The sequence below is a fragment of the Parasteatoda tepidariorum genome, chromosome 3, assembly GCF_982258835.1.
Source record: "Parasteatoda tepidariorum strain Cologne lab strain chromosome 3, Ptep-v5.0, whole genome shotgun sequence".
NCBI lineage: Eukaryota > Metazoa > Arthropoda > Arachnida > Araneae > Theridiidae > Parasteatoda > Parasteatoda tepidariorum.
Genome location: NC_141757.1, coordinates 68,942,300 through 68,968,321, shown reverse-complemented (window position 1 = coordinate 68,968,321; position 26,022 = coordinate 68,942,300). Strand labels below are relative to the sequence as shown.

General features: G+C 29.5%; 1 protein-coding gene across 5 annotated transcripts in view; it reads right to left on the bottom strand.

Annotated features, from left to right (window-relative positions):
• Positions 1-5,329, bottom strand: part of LBR (lamin B receptor) — a 30,791-nt gene extending 25,462 nt beyond the window's left edge. Inside the window, exon 1 of one of the 5 annotated variants that reach the window (XM_016071272.5) lies at positions 5,127-5,329. The gene's annotated coding sequence lies outside the window, so the exon portion shown is untranslated. Of the gene's footprint in view, positions 1-4,435; positions 4,455-4,753 lie in introns of those variants that run through there. The other 4 variants (XM_016071273.4, XM_071180940.2, XM_043052882.3 and 1 more) reach the window with 4 other exon arrangements.
• Positions 5,330-26,022: the final 20,693 nt, after the last annotated feature.

Genomic DNA, 26,022 nt, shown 5'->3' with positions numbered 1-26,022 from the left:
TAAATTCCAAACAGTTTAAGGTAATAAATAATGTGTTGACATACGATTGTGTACTAATCTATTATTATATAAACGATTACATTGATACTTAACATTTAGTGAAAGTAAAAATTACCAATTGAAAAAATAAAGCTGGAAATTATATTTTTCCTCAGTTAAGAGACAATTATTACTTGAAAAACTACCTGGTTTAGCAAATTAAAACTACTGAGAATATACATTGATATTTCAATTCTTTAAATAAATACTGTTATGTGATTTATAGCAAATATATCATTAATATTACTTTTTAAATTATATTGGAAAAAAAAAGAACTTTAACAATGGACCGAATCATTATGTTCATATTATAGTCTAATCTAACTAGAACCCTTTGAAACATATCAATAACAGTGAAGTAGAAATATATAGTCAGGGGTCTGTCTAGGTCTTTTTTAGAGGTACCTATTTTGTGAAAATTTAGACATAATTTGAGAAATTTAAAAATTTTATTAAAAGATCAACACAAATATATGGAAAAATAAGAAAATATTTAAATATTTTTCAAAAATATGTTAAAAGTATTTTGTGAAACTACCGTTTTTCTTTAAATTGAATTTGTGAAACTACCGTTTTCCCTAAAATTGAATCTGTGAAGCTACCGCTTAACGGCAGTAAATTTGCCCTGGACAGATCCCTGATAGTAACTCCTTAACATACAAAAATTGCTATTTTAGTTTGAAAAAATACATGACAATCTGCAACTGTTTAGATAATTGTTTTTTACTTGATAAGAATTTTGCATCTTATAGCATAAATAACAGCAATTATAAATAAAATTTTGATGATGAGTTAACTCTTTTCCCAAAAAAAAAAAAAAAAAAAATTTAATTAAATCTCTTTTTAAGTGATTGCTTTTGTTTGCTTGCTATCTTTTATGTTTGCTATGTTTAGTCGTTAGTCCATCTTCAAACATCTTGTGACAAATCCTGTTTTTTCTTCTTTGCAAGCACAGAATGTAAGTTTTGAATATATTCCCTTCCAGTTTCTCTGATGTTGTAACACTTACATACACACTTATAATCGTCGTTAGAAAAATAGTCACCTTTATAGTAACTAATTTTTTTTTTAAATTTACTTCTTACAAGAATCGCGATAGTTGATCTTAAAATTGCATGAATATGGATTATTATGAATTTTGAAATCACATGAAAATGAAACTAGATATACGATTTTAAAAATGAGAAAATAAACTGGGATATAGAATTTTTAAAACGCGTAAATACAAATACCGATTCATAATTTTTAGATCGCATAAATACGAATCATGATGCCTTAGTTTTAGATTGCATAAATAAGAATTATAAATTTTTAGAATGCGTGAATGTGAATCCCAATGCCTTATTTTAAAATCACGTATAAATACGAAAATCAATGTTTGATATTATAAACCGCATGAGCAAATCAAGACATTGAATTTTAAACTTGCGTGAATACGAATCGCTACATAGGTTTTTAAAAAGGCGTAAATACGAATCACAATATCGGATTTTTAAATCTCGTAAATAAGAATCGCAACATACAATATTCAAATCGCATGAATAAGAATCGCAACACGCAAATATGAAAAGCTATGTTTTATATTAAAATCGTGTGAATAAGAGTCGAGATATTAGCAGATTCCAGGCTTGGGACTGCTAAAAGGCTTGTCAGAAGCAGCGTCGTTTGAACTGCAAAAATCGGACACATCTGGAGGGCAGGTAAAAAATTCGGAAAATCTTATCTGCTGCGGGTAAAAGGGGAGAAAATAGCTAAAATACATAAAAATGAGAAAGGATTGGTACCTATGTAGTTTGAATTTTCTGTTTCTCTTTGAAAATCAGTGAATTTTCTGAAAGAGCGGAATACTTATTAAAAAAAAATGAAATTTTTAGAAAATCTGAATTTTTGATAAAAAAGCTGAAATTTGAGAGATAAAAGTGAAAATCCGCTAAAAAGCGGAAAAATCTCATCCCTGTCAATTATATTTTCCCATTAGCAGTATGTAAAATAATTTGCTGGTAATAAACATAATTCAATTTTACCCATTCAGCTTTTGTTTATTTCAATATTCTATTCAGTGCTATGAAAACTTATTATACACATAAATATTATACATAATGAAAGACTTGTTCTATCCAGGAAAACTTATAATAATTTATTTCCTTTCATATATTCTATTTCGAAATAATTTACCTTTCATGGGATATTCAACTGACAAGTTGCCGCCCTTTCTAACATGTTTAGTTTGTAATAATTTAAAGAATAATTTCTGGATTGTTAGAAATTATTAGTTCCATTAGTTAGAAAGATAAAATATTTCAGCTATATTATTGTCCTGAAATAATATTAAGTACTGATACACCTTATCAAAATATTTAGCTGGTAAATATAAAAATAAAATTGATTTAAATAAAATAAAAATCTTATTTAATCAAACAAATCAGATTATTTTTAAAAAATCATTAATTTTTCTAACTATGCTTTATATTAATAATGCTGATTATCCATGACCATCAGGAATAAATTTGGTAAAAAACTAAAAAACAAGGTTAAAATATTTTGTTTTAACCTTTTTCAAAAATGTTACAAGTAAAATTTTTTAATAATTAAAATATTTGAATTTAAGCAAAAAAAAAAGCATATCTGCATATCCAACTATAGCTAACCTAGTATATATCTAGCACAGTGGTCCCCAACCTTTTTGTACCTAAGAGCAAATACCAGAATATCGATCGAATGGCGGGCACCACTTATTTTTTCAAGATAAATTTATAGTTGGTAGACATAGGTAATAATACACACTACATATAGCGCACAAAAAATTAAATTTTAAAAATTAATTTAATATATTGATACAATTAATATTAATATTTTTTGTAAAAAGAAATATTACTAAATTACTTTCAAAACATATGAAGTATAAAAATTACTTATAAAATACAGTGGCATGTGGTGTTTGGCATGGCATTTCGCTGGCCAGCAATACATAATTGGGAGAATATGATGCTCTTTTTAAGAATGGAATTTATTCCTTCAACTATTTTCCAGAATTTCTCATGTGATATAATAGTTTTGAGGATAATGTCATTCTGAATATCCACAATTTCTAATTCTGAAATGTATGTTGCTATTACGGTTACGTTTATTTGGTTGGTAAAAGGATTAACAAAAAAGTTATCAAAGGCTCGATGATATTAAATTGCTGAAAGCGCTTTTTAAATTGATCTTTAAGCAATTAGAGGTTGGTGACAAATGTTAATAAGTCAATTTCACTGTCACCTATCAATTTTTTCATGCTTGGAAAATGCACAAGAAACTTAATTTTCAAATGTGATAACCACAAAACTAGCTTAGCTCTGGACGAGTTTACAGCCTCTATCAATTTTGCTTTATGTTTGTCCTTTCCTGCAGCTCCAAGTTTAAATAATTTAGTTTTTCCCTTATGTCCGTTCTGAAAGACAAATCTGCTAGCCAAAGAGGATGTCTTAGTTCTAAAAATGTTTGATTTTTGGTTGCAAGATAATTTTTTATTTATCCAATTAAATGTAGAAATCTATTTTACCTTTACTGAGAAGTATTTTACCTTTACTGAGCCGGCGTACTTTAGCATGTATTTTCATAGCATTTATTGGGAAAATGGAAAACTGAAATATTTTATCGTTGAGCACAAGCCGCGGGCGCACCTAGATCGATTGACGGGCGCCATGGTGCCCGCGGGCATAGGGTTGGGGACCCCTGATCTAGCATATATCTAACCCAAGATTTAAATAAAAAATATCAATACACAATTTTTTTTACGAACTGGTGTATGCAAAGGTTAGTGACTGATTTTTAAGTAACGAAAATACAAATCCCAATGCAAGATTTTTATCTCTTAAAAAAGTATAACTTAAAATCTCATTGATACAGACCAGAAAAAGTAAGTTTAAATCACAATGTACAATTGTAAAGTGTCTGAATGTAAATTTAATTACTGTTTGCACTCGCAAAAACACGGATCGTTTTCTCCGGGATTCAAAAAAAAACCAAACTTTTTTATCAAAGGCAGAATTTTTCTTATTATTTTTCATTTTATCTAAGTCTACTGGCAAGTTTGGCAATAGGCTATTTCAGATAATTACAAATTGTTTTTTGACACCCTATGATTGCTTTTTGGGTCACTCAATGCTGAAAAATATCTATAAAGGCTGTTATTTACAATTATGTTATTAATTTGATAAATTATTAAGAAATTTAAACCGTATTCTCATTTTGATAGAAGTGAGTATAAAATTGTCTAGTAATTCTTAGAAAATAAAGATGAGTTAGAATCTTAATTTTAAATACTTAAGAATGAAATTTTTTAATTCTCGATAAAAATAAAAGATCAATATATTCTTATAAAAATTTCTTGTAGTACGCATTGATACTGAACAGTTCAACTTCCAATATTTCAGCGCTCTCATAACAGCGGGACATCAACATTTAATTTTGAATATTTAGCAACAAAATTCCTAAAAAATTTTATAAAAATAAAAGGAAAATACATTCATAGTTAAGTTTTATTTAAATGATGCTGATCAGTCTAATCGTACAAAACTCCCGCGCTTTCATATCAGCGGGAGATAAATGTTTTGAGTAATAAAAATAGGCTAATGCAGACATCATAATAAAGGCACAACTTTTTAATAACTATTTATGTACTTAAAAATATTTTAATCGAGGTAAATATAAATTACAGAGGAAAACATACTACTTTGGAGAATCAAGCATTCAATAATGGCGGATATTTTAAAAACCGGTAAACACAAAATATACCGGTAAGAATTTTTTTTAAATATCCTTTAAAATGAGAAACCACAAACGATTGAACAAAATCCTACTAGAGTAATTTATTAAAAAATTACAAAAGCTTCAACACTCCATCGGCTTAGATAGGTATGATAGGTACCATTTTCATAAACAAACTCATGATCACCTTAAATATTACCGTAAGATTTCTAACTCATTATGTAATGTAATCAAACAATCAAATATGCATGCAATTACATTTAAAAAGTTATATATATGCGGAACTGTGTTCACATAAAATAAAAATTTAAATTTAAAGAGATTTATTTACTTACGTTTTCAAAATCAATGTTAAACTCCAGCATAGGACGCTTATACTAGATTTGACAGGGGAAGAGACGTTGATTGGATAATTCGTATGTGCTTTTCTTTTGATTGGTTCTCATTGCAACTCCTAAACTGTGTTTAGAGCAAAGCATCCTTTTAAGTTTATTTGTGTCCCAGTGGGGTCTGCTGTAAAATTAGAATGTCTCATTTTAGTTTTGCTTTCTTTTTTTTTTAATACGATAAAAAATTTTACGTATAAACAAGATGAGAAAACAATGTATTTTAAAGAAAACTGACCAAATATTTTCAAATGTTAGGTCAAAATTTTTTTAGCTTTTCATTTGCAAAAAATTTAATTGGTGACAAATTCGGATGCCATATTAAGGGGGGAGGGGAGGGTGAAAGTGACTTTACAGTTTTGTACATTATACATTATATGCTTTTAAGAATATGATATACTACTTATCAGAATCCCTCATTCGACAAATTGTTAAGAAACGTTTTCTATCGGATATCCGAAGTCAAGCATCACTGACTGCGGTCAGTGTGCGGGTGGGTGATCACTTCGTTCAGGCTGCGAAAGGACCGAGGTTGTGCGGAATCGATCCTCGTTGAATTTTTCTACAGTAAAGTACTCGACTTCACGCGCAGGCCATCCGGTTATGAAAGCAGGGGTGCCATACTCTCTTCAAAGGATCAAAATTGATATGACTTGTCCTCGAAATATACTCGGAGATGTTTCCCAGATCGTCACCGATAGCCCAACATGCAGCTCTTGGGCAACGAAAATAAGTTACTACTACTTATAAGGGAAAACCAAATTGCAATTTTATTTTTGCCTGAGAACACTACTATTATCTTACCTCCGGGTATCTCAATAATGTACTTTATTAACAAAGACATCTCTAGACTTGCGAAATACGTAAAAAGTGCACCGTAGAATAATAATTTTTATGACTCTTCCACACCAATGTATGTGTGGGAGACGAGTGCATTTCAACTCAGATATCTGAGTTGAAATGTTGAATACTCAATAATGCCATATATATGTTCTATTTGATTCAGATATAAATTCTTTCAAGGCATTCCTCAGCCTGGTCTATGTGGAGGTGTTATTTCATTAATAAAAACAAACAACGCAGCAACAGAACCTCTGAACAATCTTACATAGTGCTTGATCTCAGTCTTATACCTGGGTGAAAATAACGTGCTTCCCCGACAGACGTGCAGGTCTGGGTGACTGATCCAGTGTAAGGACTTCTCAATCTGCATGGTGATGAGCAGTGCCGTTCCTGGGGTGGCGAACGCCTGCGCGCAAGAATAATTTTGTGCGCCCCTATATACTATGCTTATACTTCGAATAGTTGAATTTGGCGCCCCTTAAATTGGGCCCCTGCGTGCGGGGCATTCACTGCATACCCGCCAGGAACGGCAATGGTGATGAACTTCCATTATGTTTGAGGGATGGTTTCGATACAGGTTCCTGATTATCTAACAGATCAAGCACACACATCGAATTGTTAAGACTGAATTGAAACTCATCAATGACTCCACCGCACCATTTTTTAGGAGTGATACAGCCTGTCTGCACCAGTTCATACGGGTCCCGTATCAAGAAGGCACCCAAGGGCGGCGCCAGTAGGGGGTCAGGGGGGGGGGGCTATTGCCCCCTGTCGGGCATCGTTTGCCCCCCTATCGGGACGAACTTAAATGTCGTCGGGAAAACACTACCGTCTTGAAACGAAATATAATTGCATTCTTAAAAAAATCTAGCTTTTTATTAAATTTTTTTTGTTAATGAGAATCAATTAAAAACGAAAATGTGTTATTTTTACTAGCACTTTACCACCAACTTCCTGTTCACTTTCCTCAGAAAAGTCTGAGGGACAAGTCTTTTGTTTGCGTCCATATGGAAAGCTATTCAACACCCCTGAGGGATAAGGGAAGACAAGAAGACTGCCCTAGCTCCTACCCCATCATACCATACTCACGTTACCACACTTTTTGAGACTGACTAATGCGTGTACACATTCTTCGCATTCAATAAAGAAAAGTATTTTGTTAAATGTCACACCGTTTAATGTAAAAAATTCGATTTTTAAATTATTTGGAAGTAGTGAAAAACTAAGTTTGTTCTGTCAATCTTTTTTTATTTTCTCTTAAATAGGGTTAATATTTATATATACTAATAAACTCAATTTTAATTGCTCATATATGAGTTAAAATATTAAAATAGACTACCAAGCTGTCTTACGAATTACAATAAAGAGGACCTGAATCATTCTGTAGTTAAAATGCACGTGCTATTCCATCAAAAATAGTTTTTCTAATCATGAAAAGACAATTTTAGACAACAATTTTTTTAATGTAATAAAAAAATTAGGATTAACAAAATGGATATACAAATTAGAATTGTAATCTTATTAGAATCGGAAAAGTTCATCTTCCTGTCGAGAAAAGTTAAAAAAAAAAAAAAAGCGATAAAATAAGAATTTAATCTATTACGCCGAATTTTATTTATTTACTTATTTGTTTTTTGTATTATAGACACCGCTTTCTCCATAATTGTGAGATGGAGGAATGGCAAAACTTAATATGTTTTAATTTCATATGTTTTAAAATTTAAAGAAACACTTTAAAAAAAATTTCCATTGAAATAAAAAATAAAGATTGTACATTTTTTTCCCTCGAAAATTTTGCAATGTATATCAAAACTAATTTAGTATAATTTTAACACACTTTCCATAGGTGCAAATATTTATTATTTAAACCAAAATTTCTTTCCGTATTTTTGCAAGCTGAAATACAGTCAAAGCTTGATATATCGAGATGTCCGATATTACGATACCTACAAAACATTAATATTTAAGATACAAAAATTCTTTGATTATAATGAGTTCATATATATATATATATATATATATATATATATATATATATATATATATATATATATATATATATATATATATATATATATATATATATATATATATATATATATATATATATATATATATATATATATATATATATATATATATATATATATATATATATATATATATATATATATATATATATATATATATATACATTGATGAGCAACGGGTTGCTCATCAATGACTCCACCGCATCTTTGTTTAGGGGTAATACAGCCTGCCTGCACCAGTTTATGCTGGTCCCACATCAAGCAAGCACCACATCAGTGTCTTCACCGATGGCTGCTACTTTTATCCAGGGCCCGCTTGTGCATGTCGCAGCCCCTTGGCAATGCTCGTCGCGCCCCCCCCTACCGTCTTCTAACTTCCTAATATATTTTTTCGCTAACACAACACTTTATTCATAATTACGCTGTTTTTTACTACATAGGTATATTATCACATTATTCAATAAAAATATTGAATCAAACGAAAAGAATATAAGTAATTAATATATGCATTTAAAAAAAATCATACAATAAGCTTAAATATTGACTCTTTTTTAACTTTTTTTGTTACAAAATCGTTCAAGACATCCTGAAAGTTAACCTTTTCCAATACATCATTTTCAATTGCCATTATGGCCAATGAATTTAAACGGTTTTGAGACATAGTTGAACGAAGACAGTTTTTAATTAATTTCAATTTGGAAAAGTTTCGTTCACCAGTGGCGTTTGTAATCATTAGACTTCTATATATTTGCAAAGCTGTCATTACATTCGGGAAAGTTGATTGTGCCATGTTACCAATATTTAGTTTGTAAGACTCTTCGGCAGGCTCAATTTTTTTTCCGGCGTCTTCTAATTGTAAGAAGAAGTATTTATACTGCACCATTTCGTCTATAAACTCAGGCTCAATGTCCTCGAAATAATGTTCCTTAAACTTTGTGCAAACCTGTCTAATTTCAGCGTCGGATTTTGTCGAGAAATCTGTTAGAAACCCAAACAGATCATTTATTTCCCGGTAAGCTTCTAGGGGCCGCGACACTTCTGTACACAGCATGTCTAGTACTGGCAAATATGTATCAACTTTTAATTTCTCTTTTCCTCTGAGCACAACTTCTTTTGCAGGTCCGTCATCGTTTTACGCGTTTTTCAAGCGTGTTGTGTTAAAAAAGCTGCTCTTGCTGTATAGTCATCTGATTAGTCGGCGTTAAAATTACCGCGATAAAATTGCTAGCGATTATATTACTGCGTTATATATGAACTAACTACCATAATATTAATATCTAATTTGGAATGCGTTCAGAAATGTACTAAAATAGCGTCGATGTAATGTACAGAGCAAGACAATCGTCATTGAAATTTCGAATTAAATTTTTACTGTTTAAGAAACATTGTCAATTTTTTTTCTCTGTATCACAGGGCCCCTGAACGTGGCGGGGCCCCTAGGCAGTTGCCTACAGTGCCTAATGGATAAAACGGCCCTACTTTTATCCCTATCTAATTTTTTGGAAGTGCTATCGGTCCCAGGGCTAAAGTGAATAGAAGGGCTAGTTCACTCCTTTGAAGAAACTCTCGCCGTGCCAAACTTCCGATTTTCGCCTGTGACGTCACGGTGGCGCAAAGCTTACGGTTCTTTTACTGCAGGAACGAAGCGTTCGGTCTAGCTAGCTTTAACTAAGATTGGAGCATTCCTTTTTGTGACATATTCCAAGACATTCCTTGTTTCCTATAATGATTTTTCTCAGTTTTGTGAAGTGAATTACAAAAATTTAAAATTATTTATGAAATGCCAGTTTGTGCGATAGCAACTTACAAAAATTCTGATAGAAACACAAAAGGAAAAAATATAATTTTCCACGTGTTCCCTAAAGTAAATGAACAACTATGTAAAGAAGGGCTTCGACATTGCAAACGAAATGACCCAGTTAATATTTTAAACATGAATGAACGAATATACAGTAAGCATTTCTTAAAACAAGATTATGAAGATGATATAAGAAATCGTTTGCTTGGATTGCCGATTAGAATGATTTTGAAATTCCTCTAACTCTATCAAGTGCTCTCTTATCTAAGGAAGGACTAATTGTTCCGTCAACAGCATGGATGGAAGTGTGTCAGGAATTTGAGAAAATTTTTCAAAGTGTGCATGGAACAGAAAATCAAAAAGTGTCATCAAAGAATTTATAAGTGAATTAGAGGGACAGTATCCCGCAGTGAATAAAACAGCAATACTCTTATTTTGCATTTTAGAACTTTTATAAGAATTCGCCCTCTATATTGAAATCGCCCAGATACTTGAAGAAAAAGAAGAAAAAAAAGACAGACGAAAAAATTAAAAAATGTCGAAGTCAAGAAAAATAAAAAATTAAATGAAAAGTATCGATAATTAAGAGTTAAAATTCTCCTAGTTTTATTACGTAGTTTTTAATGTAGTTATTCTAAATATTTATTTATTTATTTTAAAATTATATTATAATTATTTTTTTAATATTATTATATTCTTTTAAACTTAAATATCTATAACCAATTGTGAAATTTCTAATATTTTTATGAACCTAAATTATTATTTTGTTAGAATGATTAGCGTTTAAGGTTGTTTCCTAATGATGAAGTATAAACAAATTGCCATTAACATCATATTTTAAAATCAAGATTCTAAATTTAACCTAACTTTACAAGTTATTGTTATCGAACAATAGTATCTAAAAAAGTGTCGATGTATGCATAAAATTTTTTTTAATAACGAAAGTTAAAACTGGAAATTTTAAAATAAAGTATTTATAGCGTCATTTACGACAACTAGTAAAATATTTTTATTAGTTTAAAATGGTATTTAATTTAATATTTTGGCCAAGAAAATTTTTTAAAATTATGTTTTGAGAAGGAAATAATATGTTAATTGCATAAAGTTTGAAATCTAATATCAAGAAAGAGTCGAACTTATTTTTACAGAGAGAATGATACAAAGTTTTCATAATATCTTTGCTTGCGGTCTACGAGATCTGTGTGCAGCATGACGTTATGAGGAAGGAAATCGTAGCTTTAGCTCTAAGAGAGGAATGAACTAGCCCTTCGATTCTCTTTAGCCCTGTATCGGTCCACAGCTCATTTTTATGGATAACAATGCTCGTCCACATCGGACTAGGTTGTTCAAAGAATGCTTTGAATTCTTACATATTCAGAAGGTGCAGTGACCAGACCCGTCATATCTCCAGAATTTAATACTGTGTAGCATATTTGAAACCACTTGGAGGCTAAAAACTAAGCATTTTCACTGCATGCGTTTCGCCTATGTAAGCCGATGCAATTCGCGCATGCGCGAGCAATACATCTTACATGTAGTGTCCCAACATTCACATGTACATCTAGACCAGGGGTTTCCAACTTACATGAGGCCGGGGGCCGCAATTAAAAACACCAGTCAAATGGAAGGCCGCAACTTTATCAAAAACTATTTTTTTCGACTTATTAGGAATTATAACGAAGAAAAAAATTCTCGGGCATCTGAAATAAAAAAAAATTTCTTTTCTGCTCATGCCATATTCAATTCAAAGAATTTAAATAAAACCTGATATTCATTACCTCCTTTACGCGTTTTGAAATTTACAAATGTAAATAATTTCGTCCAAAATGAGTGGTTTCAAAAAGTTGGATCAGAGAATTTCTCCGAGAAAATTTCTGATACGCACATGCTAAATTATATTCACAAAATAAAATAAAAAATAAAAAAACATGCACGATTATTTTTGTGTTTGAATAAATATTTTCTTGGAGGCAAAACCTGAGAAATAAATTTTTTTGCACCGTTGGTAAGTTAAATTTAACAAAAACGAAGAAATTAAGTTTTTTTTTTAGCGAAAGAGAAGATTTTTTATGAAAATTGTCCACAAAAAAATGACAACTAATATATTTTAGTTCGCGGGCCACCAAAAGAGGGTTCACGGGCCGGATGCAAATGCAATCCGCGGGCTGCCAGTAGGTAACCACTGATCTAGGACAAATCGCATACAGTGTGAATTGCTGACATAGTTGAGTGCGTAGTGGAAAATGCTAAGCAAGCATAATGAAAAAGTCATCTTTGAACTTACAAGAATTTTTATTAAGCAAAAAACTAAACTTAGATACTAACTTAGACATTAACTTAAACTAAACTTAGACATCCTATAACTTTGTAAGAGAAAGCAATCCTCGAGAGTATTCTACTCTTCATAACATGAGGTAACTAAAGTCACTCCATACCGTCATGAAAATCACCAAATCTAATCTTGATTTGTCTTATACATACAGGCACATTTAACATCCAATAGTCCCGCAGTAGACTGATCGTTAAGACACGGTTCCCAGCAGATCACCGAAGTCAAGCATCACTGGCTGCGGTCAGTGTGCGGGTGGGTGACCACTTGGATTAGTCTGCGTAGGGACCGAGGGTGTGCGGTATTGGTCCTCGTTAAACTGTTCTACCGTAAAGTGCTCGACTTCGCGTGCAAGTCGTCGGGCTACCGAAGCGGGGGTACCATCCCCTCTGCAGAGGATCAAAATTGTGATGGCATGTCTTCGGATCATCCTCAGGGATGTTTCCCAGACCGTCGCCAATAGCCCATTGTGCAGCTCTTGTGCGACGTAAATTAACTACAACAACAACAACATCCAATAAAATAAAAAAAAACATTTGTATAATGATTGTAGAAAACGTAGCACACCTAAAATTAATATGTAAATTTTGTCTTTAAAATATTTTTAAATGTTCGAGTTCCCTCTTTCAGTGGTTTTTTGAACTTATGATTTCTGACTCGCCGTTCTTCTTACTCGAACCTTGTTCTTTGAAATTCGTAGTCAGACATGAATGCTCCTCATATTTATGAAGGAGTGAGATTTATTGTCAAATTATTTTATGTTGTCTCAAAACATTTGTTATCGCAACCAGCATGAGACAGCAGTGTTACCATGAGAAATCCTACCCTGCATTACACACTGCGTAAATGCTACTTAGTTGCATCATTTCTTCTTGCAATGATGATACCCATTACCTGTTATTGAGGTCGTGCCATTTAATATTTAAGTATAATGGCAAATTTTAAAAAGTAAGAATTTTGATGCCCTTATTAGTTACAATTTTGCTTACTGAATTCGATATGCTTATGGATGGGGTGATCTATGTTGCGTCACTACATACCTACTAAAAGTAATAATGTATCTCTCTATATTAAATAAATTAATTTAAAAAATTTTAAAAAAATGAAAATTTTTCTATGGGTTTCCAAAAAAAGTTCATAAATAAAATATTGCGGGTAACTTATTAAAATCAAGTTTGTATAGTCTCCGCTAAATTTCAAGGTATTATCTTCATTTAAAATTTATTTTAAAAAAGTGTCGCAAGAATTTGTTATAAAATTTTTGAAAAAAAAGCAGATGAAGAGACGGTGGTTTATTTGGATTTGATGTTGTTATTCGAAAACCACCGACTTTTTATCTGCTTTCTTTGAAATTCTATAGACATTCTTATAACATATTTTGATAAACTATTTATAACATGAGCATGATACTTTGAAAATTAGCCGAGACTTTATAAACTCGATTTTTATAAGTTACACGCAATAATTTATTTATTATTTTTCGTGCAGACCCATAGAAAAGTTAATGCTTTTTAAAATATTTTATTTCATAAAAAATAATGATTATAAAGCGGTTGATAAGTTAAGGGATCGATTTAAATAAGTTTATCTTAAAATTGAGCGTATAAAGATAATATAGAATTACGTTATATAACAACGAAACAACTCTTTCAGTTTCAAACTCTTAATTTAGGAAATGAAAAAAAAAATTTTTTTTTTAATTTTTACCTTAATGACTTTTATTAATTTTATGATAATTTTATTTTGATTTTAATCATTTTACATTATTTCAACCAAAAAATAATGAAGTCAATGAGGGATCCCAATTAGGATCCTACCACGTGGTTTTCCGGCCAATAAAAATGCACCGACTACAACAGAAAGTTGAATCAGATTATTTAATTAAATTTATTGATCACGTGATAAAGCAGTCTGACAACAATATAAGAGAACTGTATTTTTAACATTTATAGAGACAAAGGCTAATGTTAAAATTTTACGAAAAAAAATTTTTTTTTCAAATATTTCTTCTGAACGGAATTATTAAATTTTTTAAGCGATTTTTCGGATCGGGGGCTCTAAAAGTGCTTCTCGTAGTCTATGTTCAAATTTTAGAACCTTAGAACCAACGGTTATGGAGTTATAAAAGATTCAAAATAGCATTCCATAACAAGGGCAGACAAAATACTGAACAAATACAAAAAAAAGTTTAAAAAATCATAGTCATCGCTGCTGTTTTGCAAGCTCAACCTCGCGTTACATTTTGTCTTACTGAACGGAAACGATAATATTTACGAATGTGAAACTATATGGTGTTTAGAGAAATGTATTGGGAGGATGGAATAAAAGAACTGCAACATTCGATAACTAATTTTATAATTATTGATTGTTAAATTTAATTTAAATAAGAAGTGTATAATTCGGGATTAAGAATGGTGTTTAAAAACAGAACTAAGATAGATAAGAACTAAAATGCCATTCTGTTTAAGATGCTATTCTATTAAAAACATAAACATTACTATTCTTCTAAAAACACAGTTTATATTTGCTAAGCCTAACAAAATTAAAAACGAGTATACTTCTTGTACCTTGGGCTGGTACTTTGAATGGTCAAAAGTATGTGCAACCGGCCCAGACAGTGAATGTATGTATTCCTGCGGATATTACAATTTACAACATGTAAAAATTTTGATGTTCTGTATTAAACAATTGTTTAATTATTCCAATAAAATATTATTTAGTCTCACGTTTATGATTAAATTGATTTAAGTTAGCCTATGCAGACGATTGTAAATTAGGCAGATTATGCAGATTGTAAATTAGGTAGTAATTCTACGGATATTCGAATTAAACCAACTAACAAGTTTAAATTAAATGAACTTAAAATGACTGCTATTCAAGATACAATATCCAATAGTTGAAGGTACATCATAAATGATGGTCCATGGTACAACACATCGAGGCAAAAATTCTTACTTTAAATAAAAAAGATAAAAAATACTTTTTCTGAAGTACAGTGCGCAAAATAAAAAACGGACAGCCTTAAATAGCTCTTGATCTAATGATCGGAACTTAATAGCTTATTAGCTCGAGGGGGTGATTTCAAATATATCAATTAATAAGTGCAGACGATATTTTAAGTTACGTAATCAGATATAAAAACGTACTTTCTCTGACTAAACATACCTTTCTTTTCTTCTTTTTGACTGATTTTGATTTCTGACCTCAAAAATATATTAGGTTGCCGCAGTCTGAGAAATATGGTCCCAATAATTTGGTCAGGAAAGTGCTGCAAATTTTGGACCCCTTAATGTTAATTTTACTTTTTGCGTATTTCGCTATATCTCAATAACATTTTAAGAGAATTGAAAGAATTTTACACACAATTATAAAATTAGTTTATCCAAAGATATTGCCATGCAAAAAAAACTTTCTGCAAGCATCTATCATTTTTAAGTATTTTTTAAATAATGGTCAAAAAAAAGTTTTAATTGCAAGATATGCAATTTGTTGCATCATTTTGAAGAATTAATTTTGCGTGATAAATTGCGAAATTTGAAAGAAATCAGTCGAAAAGCTCCTGAGAAAGCGAATTTTAAATATCTGACGTTTTTGAAATTGAATTTCTCCAGAACTTTTCAACCGAATTCGCTCAAATTTTGTATTTTGCTATGAAAAATCATATTCCTTAAAATAATGCAAAGCATTTAATATTTTTCTACCATTGTTAAATAAAATAATAAAAAATTATAAATATTTACTAAAAGTTATTTTTTGAAAGAAATTATCTTTGGATAAACAAATTTTATAATTGTGTGCAAAAAATTTTCAATTTACTTTAGAAGTTCTCGAGATATGGCGAAATAAGCAAAAAATAAAATTAACATATGGGGTCCAAACTTGGGATTCCTATATATTTGAGGGGATAGCATATTTGAGGTAAACCCTCGAGCCGTTAAGATTGAGTTCAAGAACGTGAAGACCCGATCATTAAATCAAAAGCTATTCAGAGTAATCCGTTTCCCCCCCCCCCGGCTTATTGTTTATGACGTTTCATGCAGTACATGACATTTTTTTTTCACTAACGAAAATAATAATAATAAAAATAGACAAGCCTATAATATATTTTCAGTTCTATAATATATAAACGCATTATATACTATTATATAACAGATAACGTATTAAATTATGACTTTCTGACTTTGTATGTATATACATATAAACATATATTTCTCTCTTGTTTGCTATTAATTTTCACTTGAAAGACGAGTTCATTTCTCAGTCAATTCTTGTCTTTTAAGCTAAATTCAAAATTTCGAAAAATAAAGAGGCGAACGCTATTGCGTAATGAATAACAATAACGAAGACTCAATACTTTTATTTTTCAATTAAATTTATGTTTCCGGAGAAGAAATAAAAATAATTGGGGAACAATCATTGGGGTTAGGGGGGGGGCGAAGCGAGCAGAAGGCAAAGTCTCCTAAATTATTATTTAAAAAAAAAAATAATAATTCTTAATAAAGTAAACTGAATTTTAGAATTTTCAATTTTTCCACCAACAGTATTTTTTAATTTACATTTATCTTCAATATGAAGTAATAATGCACTTAAATGTTTATTATTCAAATCTGCGTTATCCCCATGGCTTTTCTTTTAATCATCTTAACTCTTTAAGCATTTCAGTCGTTTCCACCTTCCAAAACAATCCTATCCCACAATTCAATGTAGAACACAAACATTAAACGCTGCTTTGTTCTTGCATACGACGAAAGAGGCCCAAAAATTGTCTTTCGTAGTCTCCTGTTGCAGTTATGTGTAATTATATCTTAAGATCAAGAGGTCGCTAGCCTTGTGGAAGCTAACAAGGTCAACGATCCTAAAAATGTTGGAATCTCGCGTGATCAAAGGCATCTGCCCGTGACAAAAGGGCAGACGACTTTATTCACCCTCGTTTATCTAATAAAGAACAGTGGAATTGTTTGGCAACAAGGGGAGGGACCGAGCGCTGGCATTTTAATTGTTTGCTAATTGATCGTTGTAAAGAAGATTAACATTATTCGTTGGGTGTTAAGTTTATATTTTTATTGATCTAAATTTTACAGAAGGATTTGAAGTTTACCACTTGATGTTGAAGGAAATTTTAGAGTTTCTGTGGGATATGGAAATGGAAAATGTAGGATATAGCAAATAAAAGTCGTTCCAAACTCACAATATTGGTGCTCATGGCTGAAAAAACATTAAAAGAAATAAAGGTAAATTAATAAAAATATAGAAAAGTTACGAGTAAAATAAAAAAGAAAATTAAAGCAAACACAAGGTAGAAACATTTTGAGAAAAATTGTTCCAAAGAATTTATAATTACGATTTCCACAGTATGTAGAACTATGAAGAACACTGGTCTTAAATTTCTTAATATTTGTATAAATTTCGTAAGAGGGTAAGAGGTTTTAAGCTATAGTCCATTCCACCTTAAGTTGGCACTGGAGAGAAAGGTAGGAAATGTAATACTCCGCCTTTGAAAAGTAGTTCTTCGCTATTTTGGAATTAATTGCAGTTTAAATGCGCGTACAATTATATATAAATGTTGCATAGTAAGAAAAGTATATCTTGAAACATTCATTAGAAGTTTTTCATGTTTAAATGTATTTAACTTATAAATACCTTCTCAGTAAAGCGAATGTACAAAGAAGAAGGAGGTGTTTTAGTTTGGCGCTGAATTAGTTTTCAAGGACAAGGAATTGGCTCATTGGCTATGTTTCTACACTGGTCAGTCAGCTTTTCCATTCGCCTTGGCTTTGTGGCTTTGCTTAAGTGTCCTATCTCTTGTGCAGTTCTTATTTCGTTTTTTTTTTTTTTGGTATTTGATTATTTAATTTTCTAAATATTAACCTCATCTGTACAATATTTAATGAAAAAATTTTTCCCCTCAGAATAAATGAAAAAAAAAAAAAAAACAGCAACACCCCAATAGACAGGTCAATATTATTAAACTGATGACAGTTGAGCATATTTGCTGTGTAGCTAATTCAACATGTGATTTTATTATTATTTTTTTACGACAAAAGAAAAAATTGTTTTCGCTTTATTCGATCTCTGTAAAGATTCAAATTTTGCGTCTTTTGCGCCATGTTTAGTTCTGAAATACAATTCGCTTTTTATAGGAACTTAAATAATGTAAAAATTAAAGATTTTTAGTTTGTTAAATTAAAGGGACTTTTAATATTATCTAAAATACAATTTCCATAATAGAAGTGTTAATCCGTTAGTTATAAACTAATAAAATGTATAGGAATTGAAATAATTTCAAAAAAGACGCAAAATTTGAATCATTAAATTTTTTTAAACATCGAAAGGTTAATTTAAACCAATCAATATTTTAATAATTATTTTTGAAATACAAAGCCCAAAAAGCTGAGAAATCCTTTCTCTTATGTAGAAAATATTAAGATATTTCAGTATCTGACAAAATATTTCGAGACTAACTAATTCTACTATACTTAAATAACAAATTATACGGATTTTTCTCTTAAGCCTCCTTTCACCTGCAAAGGTCCTGAAAAGTAAAGTTCTGATATTTCAAAATAAGTATTTTCTTTTGAAGAAATGCGCCTACCCATCCAAGTAGAATTTCGCCTGATGAGAAATTGTGGATTGAATTCAATTCAGAGCTACCCCACAAAGAGTTTGCAGAAGGAACTGTCAACTGTTAAAATATTAAATGAATAACATGATAACCACCAGGATAGGTGGTTATCATGTTATTCAAAGAGTTCCTGTTGAGTCTAAGAGGGTGGGATATGGCAGCTGAAAACATGGGGGGAGGGTGAACAAACAGTACGCCCCCCCCCCATATGGATAATACTAATTATTTTTTTCAGGTAAGTTCTTTTGTCTCTTAGAAGCAAATATATTTCAGAAAAAAATTTTATAGTAAAAAAAAAACTTTTCTGAAATTTTTTTTTAATTTTTTATTTATAAAAGAAAAAAAGAACAGTAAATATTAAAAAAACATAGGTATGATATTTTTCATGATCAATGATTTCCTGCCTATGTTGACTTTTTCTTCCCCAACAAAACACCAATGAGGGATAAATTAATGTGCATTAATCTACAAAAAATAAGCATATAAAAATAAATATTTAAAACAAAGTATTTATGCGCATCTATGCATTTCGTTTTTTTTTTTACTTAGATTTCAGCAAAAAAGAATCTTGTCAAATATATTTTTTTCTGTTTAAAATTAGCTTCGTTTAATTAAAAAATTATAATAAGGAAAAAAAACAGTTAAGTATTATAAAACATAAGTATGATCTTTTTCATGATCAATAATTTCCAGCCTATGCTGACTTTTCCTTCCCCAACAAATCACCGATGTGGGATAAATTAATGTACATTAATCTACAAAAAATAAGAATAAGAATATAAAAATAAATATTTAAAACAAAGTATTTTTGCGCATCTATGCATTTCTTTTTTTTTTTTTTTTTTACTTAGTTTTCAGAAAAAAAGAATATTTTTAAATATATATTTTTTTCTGTTTAAAATTAGTTTCGTTTAATTAAAAAATTATAATAAGAAAAAAAAACAGTAAGTATTATAAAACATAAGTATGATCTTTTTCATGATCAATAATTTCCAGCCTATGCTGACTTTTCCTTCCCCAACAAATCACCGATGTGGGATAAATTAATGTACATTAATCTACAAAAAATAAGAATAAGAATATAAAAATAAATATTTAAAACAAAGTATTTTTGCGCATCTATGCATTTCTTTTTTCTTTTTTTTTACTTAGATTTCAGCAAAAAAGAATATTTTTAAATATATATTTTTTTCTGTTTAAAATTAGTTTCGTTTAGTTAAAAAATCATAATAAGAAAATCTGCTTTTTAAATACTAATTAAGAAATCAGCTTACAACTAGTATCTTAAAATAATAATTATGAGAAATGCTCTAAAAAATCGTGCTCTTTTCCGTATTCTGTACAAAATTTTAGAACGATTCTTGGTTTAAAAAAAAAAAAATCGGCGTTTTGCTTTCTTAAACGCCAATACTGGCCACTTTTTCTCCCTTTGTTGCTACCTCATCCCCGTACTGACTTAAAGAGTAACCCAGTTTCCATGTAATCCGGTCTACCTACCTTTCTCTCCAGTGCCAACTTAAGGTGGAATGGACTATAGTGGCTTGTAGCCTTGAGATCATTGAGGCCGAAGACAGTAGGTACTCCACCAGGCTTATTTGCTCACTGTAGACGAACAAGACCAAGTTGAATAATAAACAAGTCCCAAGAAAAGTGTAACAAATATATACTATATTTAAAATCTTAGCAGTAGTTTGGTAATCAACTGTATGTTTATTAGAGGCGAAATGTTCGGGGCGAGTTGTCCTCATTGAAAATAAAGTCATAAAAATCTACACATTACGAATCTCAAATGAACATGTAATTTAAAGGAAGAAGAAAAAAAAAAGTTAATCGCTGCCAAGGTTAAACGTAGTAAAAGTGGAATTAAAATAATCTAAATCAATTTACTTGTGAGAAAAAACTGAAAGTTATTTTTCTTATTACAAGTGAGTAGAAGAAAAAAATTAGAAACGCCTTTCAGTTTCATCATACTTGACAAATAAATGTGTTTTTTTATGATTTTAATACCAAGTCTATCGAGTTTCAAGTCAATAATGAATTGGCTGATTTTCATAATGTTTCGATTCGTTTTTACACGTTATAAATTTGTGACTTAATGTATAGATTTTTATGACTTCTTTTTTGAAAAAGATTCTAGAAATATATTAAAAGTGTTGATTGCGAAAACACTTTAAATAATTAATCTGTGTAGAATGCTGCTAGAACAAACATACATACTTCTATTCGTTATGTAATTAATACATTTACTTAAACTATTATTATATATTTTTTAATATCAGAGTAGTTAATCTTGCATGTTTTCCCGGAAATTCAAACCTTTTTTTTTAGCAAATTTGGTGTACTATGTTGTCCAGATTAAATAATACCGAACATATTAAATATCTTACCTAACTTTAAATCAAGTAAAAGCAAAGTTAAGCAAGCGAATAAAATGCATGTCAACGTAGCGAAACAAAGAACCGAAGAAAAAAAAAATTTGAATATGAATGATTTAAATTTAACATTTGAAAGGTAAATAAGAAATTTTACGATTAAAAGACCAAATCTTGTTGTCAAGCTAGTTATGCTTGAAAAACTGCAGATTCATTCCGTGCTAAGTTATGTACTACATTTTATTCCTTTTCGTCCTTATATTTTAATAAAAAGTCCCTTGCTTTTATTTTAAAAGAGTTCATTACCAGTGCATGATTTACTTTTATTTAAAAATCATTGATCTGATTCAATGATAATTAATTAAAATTATAAATTTTTAGCAACATTAAAAAAACGTACTTTTTATAGTAAATGATGAGTGCACTTAAAAACAAACCAAGCATTTCTGTGTTAGCAGGGTCTTAAATTTGCAGTAAAATGATAATTAAATATAAAAACGAAGGCGCATGGTCATTGTTAATATAATAAACCCAAACACCTTAATTCTGAAAATAAATAGCGTTATTTTAAAAACGAGCATTTACGTTTAATATTAACTTAAAATATTTAGTTTTTATTTTACTTGCATAAAAGTTAAGACTAATAATACGGTGCATTAAGTAATCGCTAAAAATACTAACAGTAATTAAAGGTGATTTAACATTAATCACTTTTAAGCAGATGCATTTATGCCTAGCGATTTATGTATTCAGAACTAGTAACTTCCTTTCAATATCCTTAGATACATATCCATAGTTAAAAAAAAAATTAAAATCTCTAAAAATTCGTTCGTGAAACTATTTCCTTTGAATACCAAATTTCCATCAACTGAAGGTTGTCATAAGTGGTTTTCCTTGCTTTAATAAGACGAAGAAAAAGTAGTTTCCAGTATAGAATTATCGAAACTCTAGTGTGACAAATAACGTTTTAAAGTTAATAATCTAATTTAATTGCTGAAGACTTCTAATATTATTATTCATTTTTTCACCGTAATTTTTATGCTATGTTTGATACATGTCTTTCCTCGATCGTCACAGATATTTTCCCCCTCTTCAGTGGGCGTAATCAGTAATCAATCTTCAATTGTCAAAATCGGAGAAGGAAAATCGGAGGGGTGAAGGACTAAGATGAACATAGGAGAGGGGTGCTAGAGGATTATCCTTTATCGCTTCTTACTTGCCAATTATTTGACTTAAAACTAACGCCAAGCAAATGATGTTCACAGTGTAATCCAGGTGGCAACGTTTATCATTTTTTTTCAAGATGTTTATCGCCAAACAGCTTTTAAATGAAATCGAAGTAAATTTCAGAATGCAATGGCATCATCAATCTATACTCTGGAATATAAGAGGTGACAAGCTGATAATAATGATGATTAGTAGAGGAAAGCATGTGCTGCTAAAAGTTTAGCACGTGCTTTTATAAAAGTTATTTTATTAAAATGTCAAAAACTTATTCTTGGTTTAAGTTTAAATTATTTAATTTCAGAGATTTTTTCATAAATGAAATAAAATAATTCTATATTTATCACTTCATATAAATGGTGTTTTAAAAATCATACATTTCCATGAATTATAACTTAATGTTAGTTAATAATTTTAGTTTGCAGGTTTTAGTTTAAGGTTTTTTTTTTATTATTATTATTTCGATTGTAACTTAAGAATGTTAAGTTCTTCTAATTGTAGTTATTTAGTTTAATTTACGTTGTAGTTATCTAGTTTAATTTAGTTAAGTTTAATTTAGTTCAAACTTATTTTTTATGACTATCATCTTGATTTATTTATTCGTTAGTTTACAATTATACTACTGCTTTATTAAAAATATATTTTGTGAATATTCCGATTATATTTGATTTGTATTATGTTGTACTTGTTGAAAAGCAGAAAATTAAGCTTTCTTAACCTTCACTTTGAAGATAAGAAATTTAAATATATTTTCAAAAATTTTAAATGAAAATTTAATTAAAACGAAGAGTTTATGTGTGATGGTCTTCGTTATAACTCCAGAATCGTTTGAGCTATCGTCCTTAAATTTCGACAGTTGATGAAGAAAGCAATTTTATCCCGATCTCAAAAGTAATTAAAAAATTTCAATTACATCTTTCAGGGGAGACTTTGGAAAGTGTTGACAACTTTGCCTGCACATAAACCCATTATGCAGCACTAGTGTGATGTTTATAAAGTACCCACTTAAATGGAAAAATAAAAGTGTAGTTATTTGAGAAAAAAATTTTATAGAAAGGAGAATGAAAAATGAATTGCGTGTTTTGCACATTTAATTAACCATGGATTTGCCCGGAATTGATTTGCACATAGTGAAAAATATACAAATTAACAAAGAAATTTTTATCGTATAAAGCAATAGAGCAAATATTTTCTTCTTTTATTATACCCAAATCAAAAAAATTTAAATCAATATTATTATCATGATTACGAAGCAAGAAGATATCCTCGGAGTAAATATTATTCGATAAACAAGTATAATCTTGAAAGATAATGAAATCATCAATAAATCTAAAACAAATGTAATGTTAAGAGTATAATTTTTCCATAAAAATGCAAAAATAAGATAAAGATTAATAATTAGTGAATATGAATTTATCATTAAATTCCTCAGTTTTCTATAATATTTAAATTACCAGTAATAATATGTTCAAGATCATCCTTTGTGACATTCATAATGGGATATATTAATCCTCCCTAAATTTTTGCTTATATCAGTATAATTAAATATTGTTCTACCAAGAGATTTATTTTATTTAAAGGTTTTAATAATCTTGAAATCTTTTAAAGGAAATAAAGATCAAAAGTATTAAGAAATTTGATATTAGCAAAAATAGGATTTTGAAAGTAAATACCGAAATATCACCTATCTGAATTTTCTTTTTATTTGGAGAAATTTTACTCATTTTGGCTTTTACAAAATCGAAACAAACGTGTTTCTAAGTCTATAGATTTTGAGCAGCAAAGCAAAATGTAACTTAAAGAAATTTTTTTAATAATTTAATGTTAATTCTTTCCCCTTTCTCTTTTCTTAACATTATTATTAAATTTTTTTAATAATAATGTTAATCCCGTCTTTTTCAGTAACTTGGGGCCCCGCCAAGCTTAAATCCGGCCCTGCGGCGCAGCAATTTAGATTTTACCATTATTATTATTAGTTTCTTCAGTAATAAAATTTTTACCACGGTGTAAAGCATTACCTTAAAGAAAGGCAGTCAAAATAGAAATAAAAAATTTGACATTCTGTTTTTTATAACATGAATAGAAAAACTAACGCAAAATTTTTTTTCCTGTGAGAGTGATTCTTAAGACGAACTGCTCCATCCTACGATTTGCATATGCGGAGGCAGGTTATTGCGATAATAGCATGCACGAGCAGTTCTTTTTACATATACATAGTTTCAAACCATTCAATGCACTTCGATAGAAAAGGAGCTTTACTTTTTAAAGGAGGATACTTTTTAAAGAATGCATTAAATTCTTAATCACCTGTTTAATATATAATAAATATATAAAAATGTTAAATGGATGAAAATGTTAAATATATAAAAACATTTCTAAAATTATTCTGCGCATGCATAGTCTGAAAAAACTACTTTAAAACCCCATATCTTGAAAAATTTTTAACAATTTTTTATATGAACTTAAAAATAGCAATTTCAATAGTGATTGAAAATGGTTCCGAAAATTTCGTTGATTATCTGCGGAGTTATAGCCCAAAAAGTTACAAGAAAAAAATTACTATTTTATTAAAATTTTAAGTATGGAGGGGTTTGCAAATAACAACCAAAGTTATCAATGCAAATTAAAATCTTTTATTTCACCTATCCATCATCAATCTTTTTTCAATCTTTCATTCAAATTAATTGCTTTATTTTTTGGCATAGGGTGTTCAAAAATACTTGTTTTCGTTTGTAATTCATTGCTGTTCTTTGAAAGCTTTGAAAATTTTTTTTTAAGTATGAGAAATTTCATGAACTAAACACGACTGAAGTATTTCTTGAGAAATAATTCTAATTGGATTTAAACTACTTTCTTTTAATTCTGCTATTCAAACTTTTTTCAATGTCTCCTACCACATAAATTATTGGTCCAGTTTTTATTAGATTTTTCCATGATTCAATGCTATTTTGTGGCATCTAATAAAAACTAAAAGTTCAACTTTACTTTTAAAAGAATTTTAAAAATGTAGTTTACAGGCGTTGTTTATTGGGATATTCTATGTGTAAAAAAAGTTTTCTGTACTTTTTTTTTTCTTTTTGTATAAAATATAATTTCATTTAAATTTAAAAAAATTTTGGATTGAGCAAATTGATTTACATTCCTTCATTTCGTATGACAAAAACCAACTAACTACATTTAATTTATTTTAGTAAAAGGTGATTTTTCTGAAAGCTAATAATTGTCGAAAAATTTATTTGCGAAAAAGAACAACTAAGTTTCAAAAAGAAAAGCTTCAAGATCAAGATTTTTGAAAAAGTAAGAAAAAAAACTTTGGATTTGGGAAAAAAGGAGAGTTAATTATAAAACCGCATTTAACAATGTTGTGCTTAATAATAATAAATAAAATTGCCGTGAAAATATTTTGTTAATACCATTAAAGACTATTGAATGATTTCTCAGTTCTGTACTGAACATGAATTTAATTTAGTTCGCAAGTCTGTATCACGGCTTGAATATCAATACATAGAAATAGTTTCAATCATTATCCCATAAAATCTTGAGAAAAATAATTAATTTTTCTAATTATGTTTTTACGGTGCAGTTACTATATTATGTTAAATTCTTATATGTGTTGCATTTTCAAAC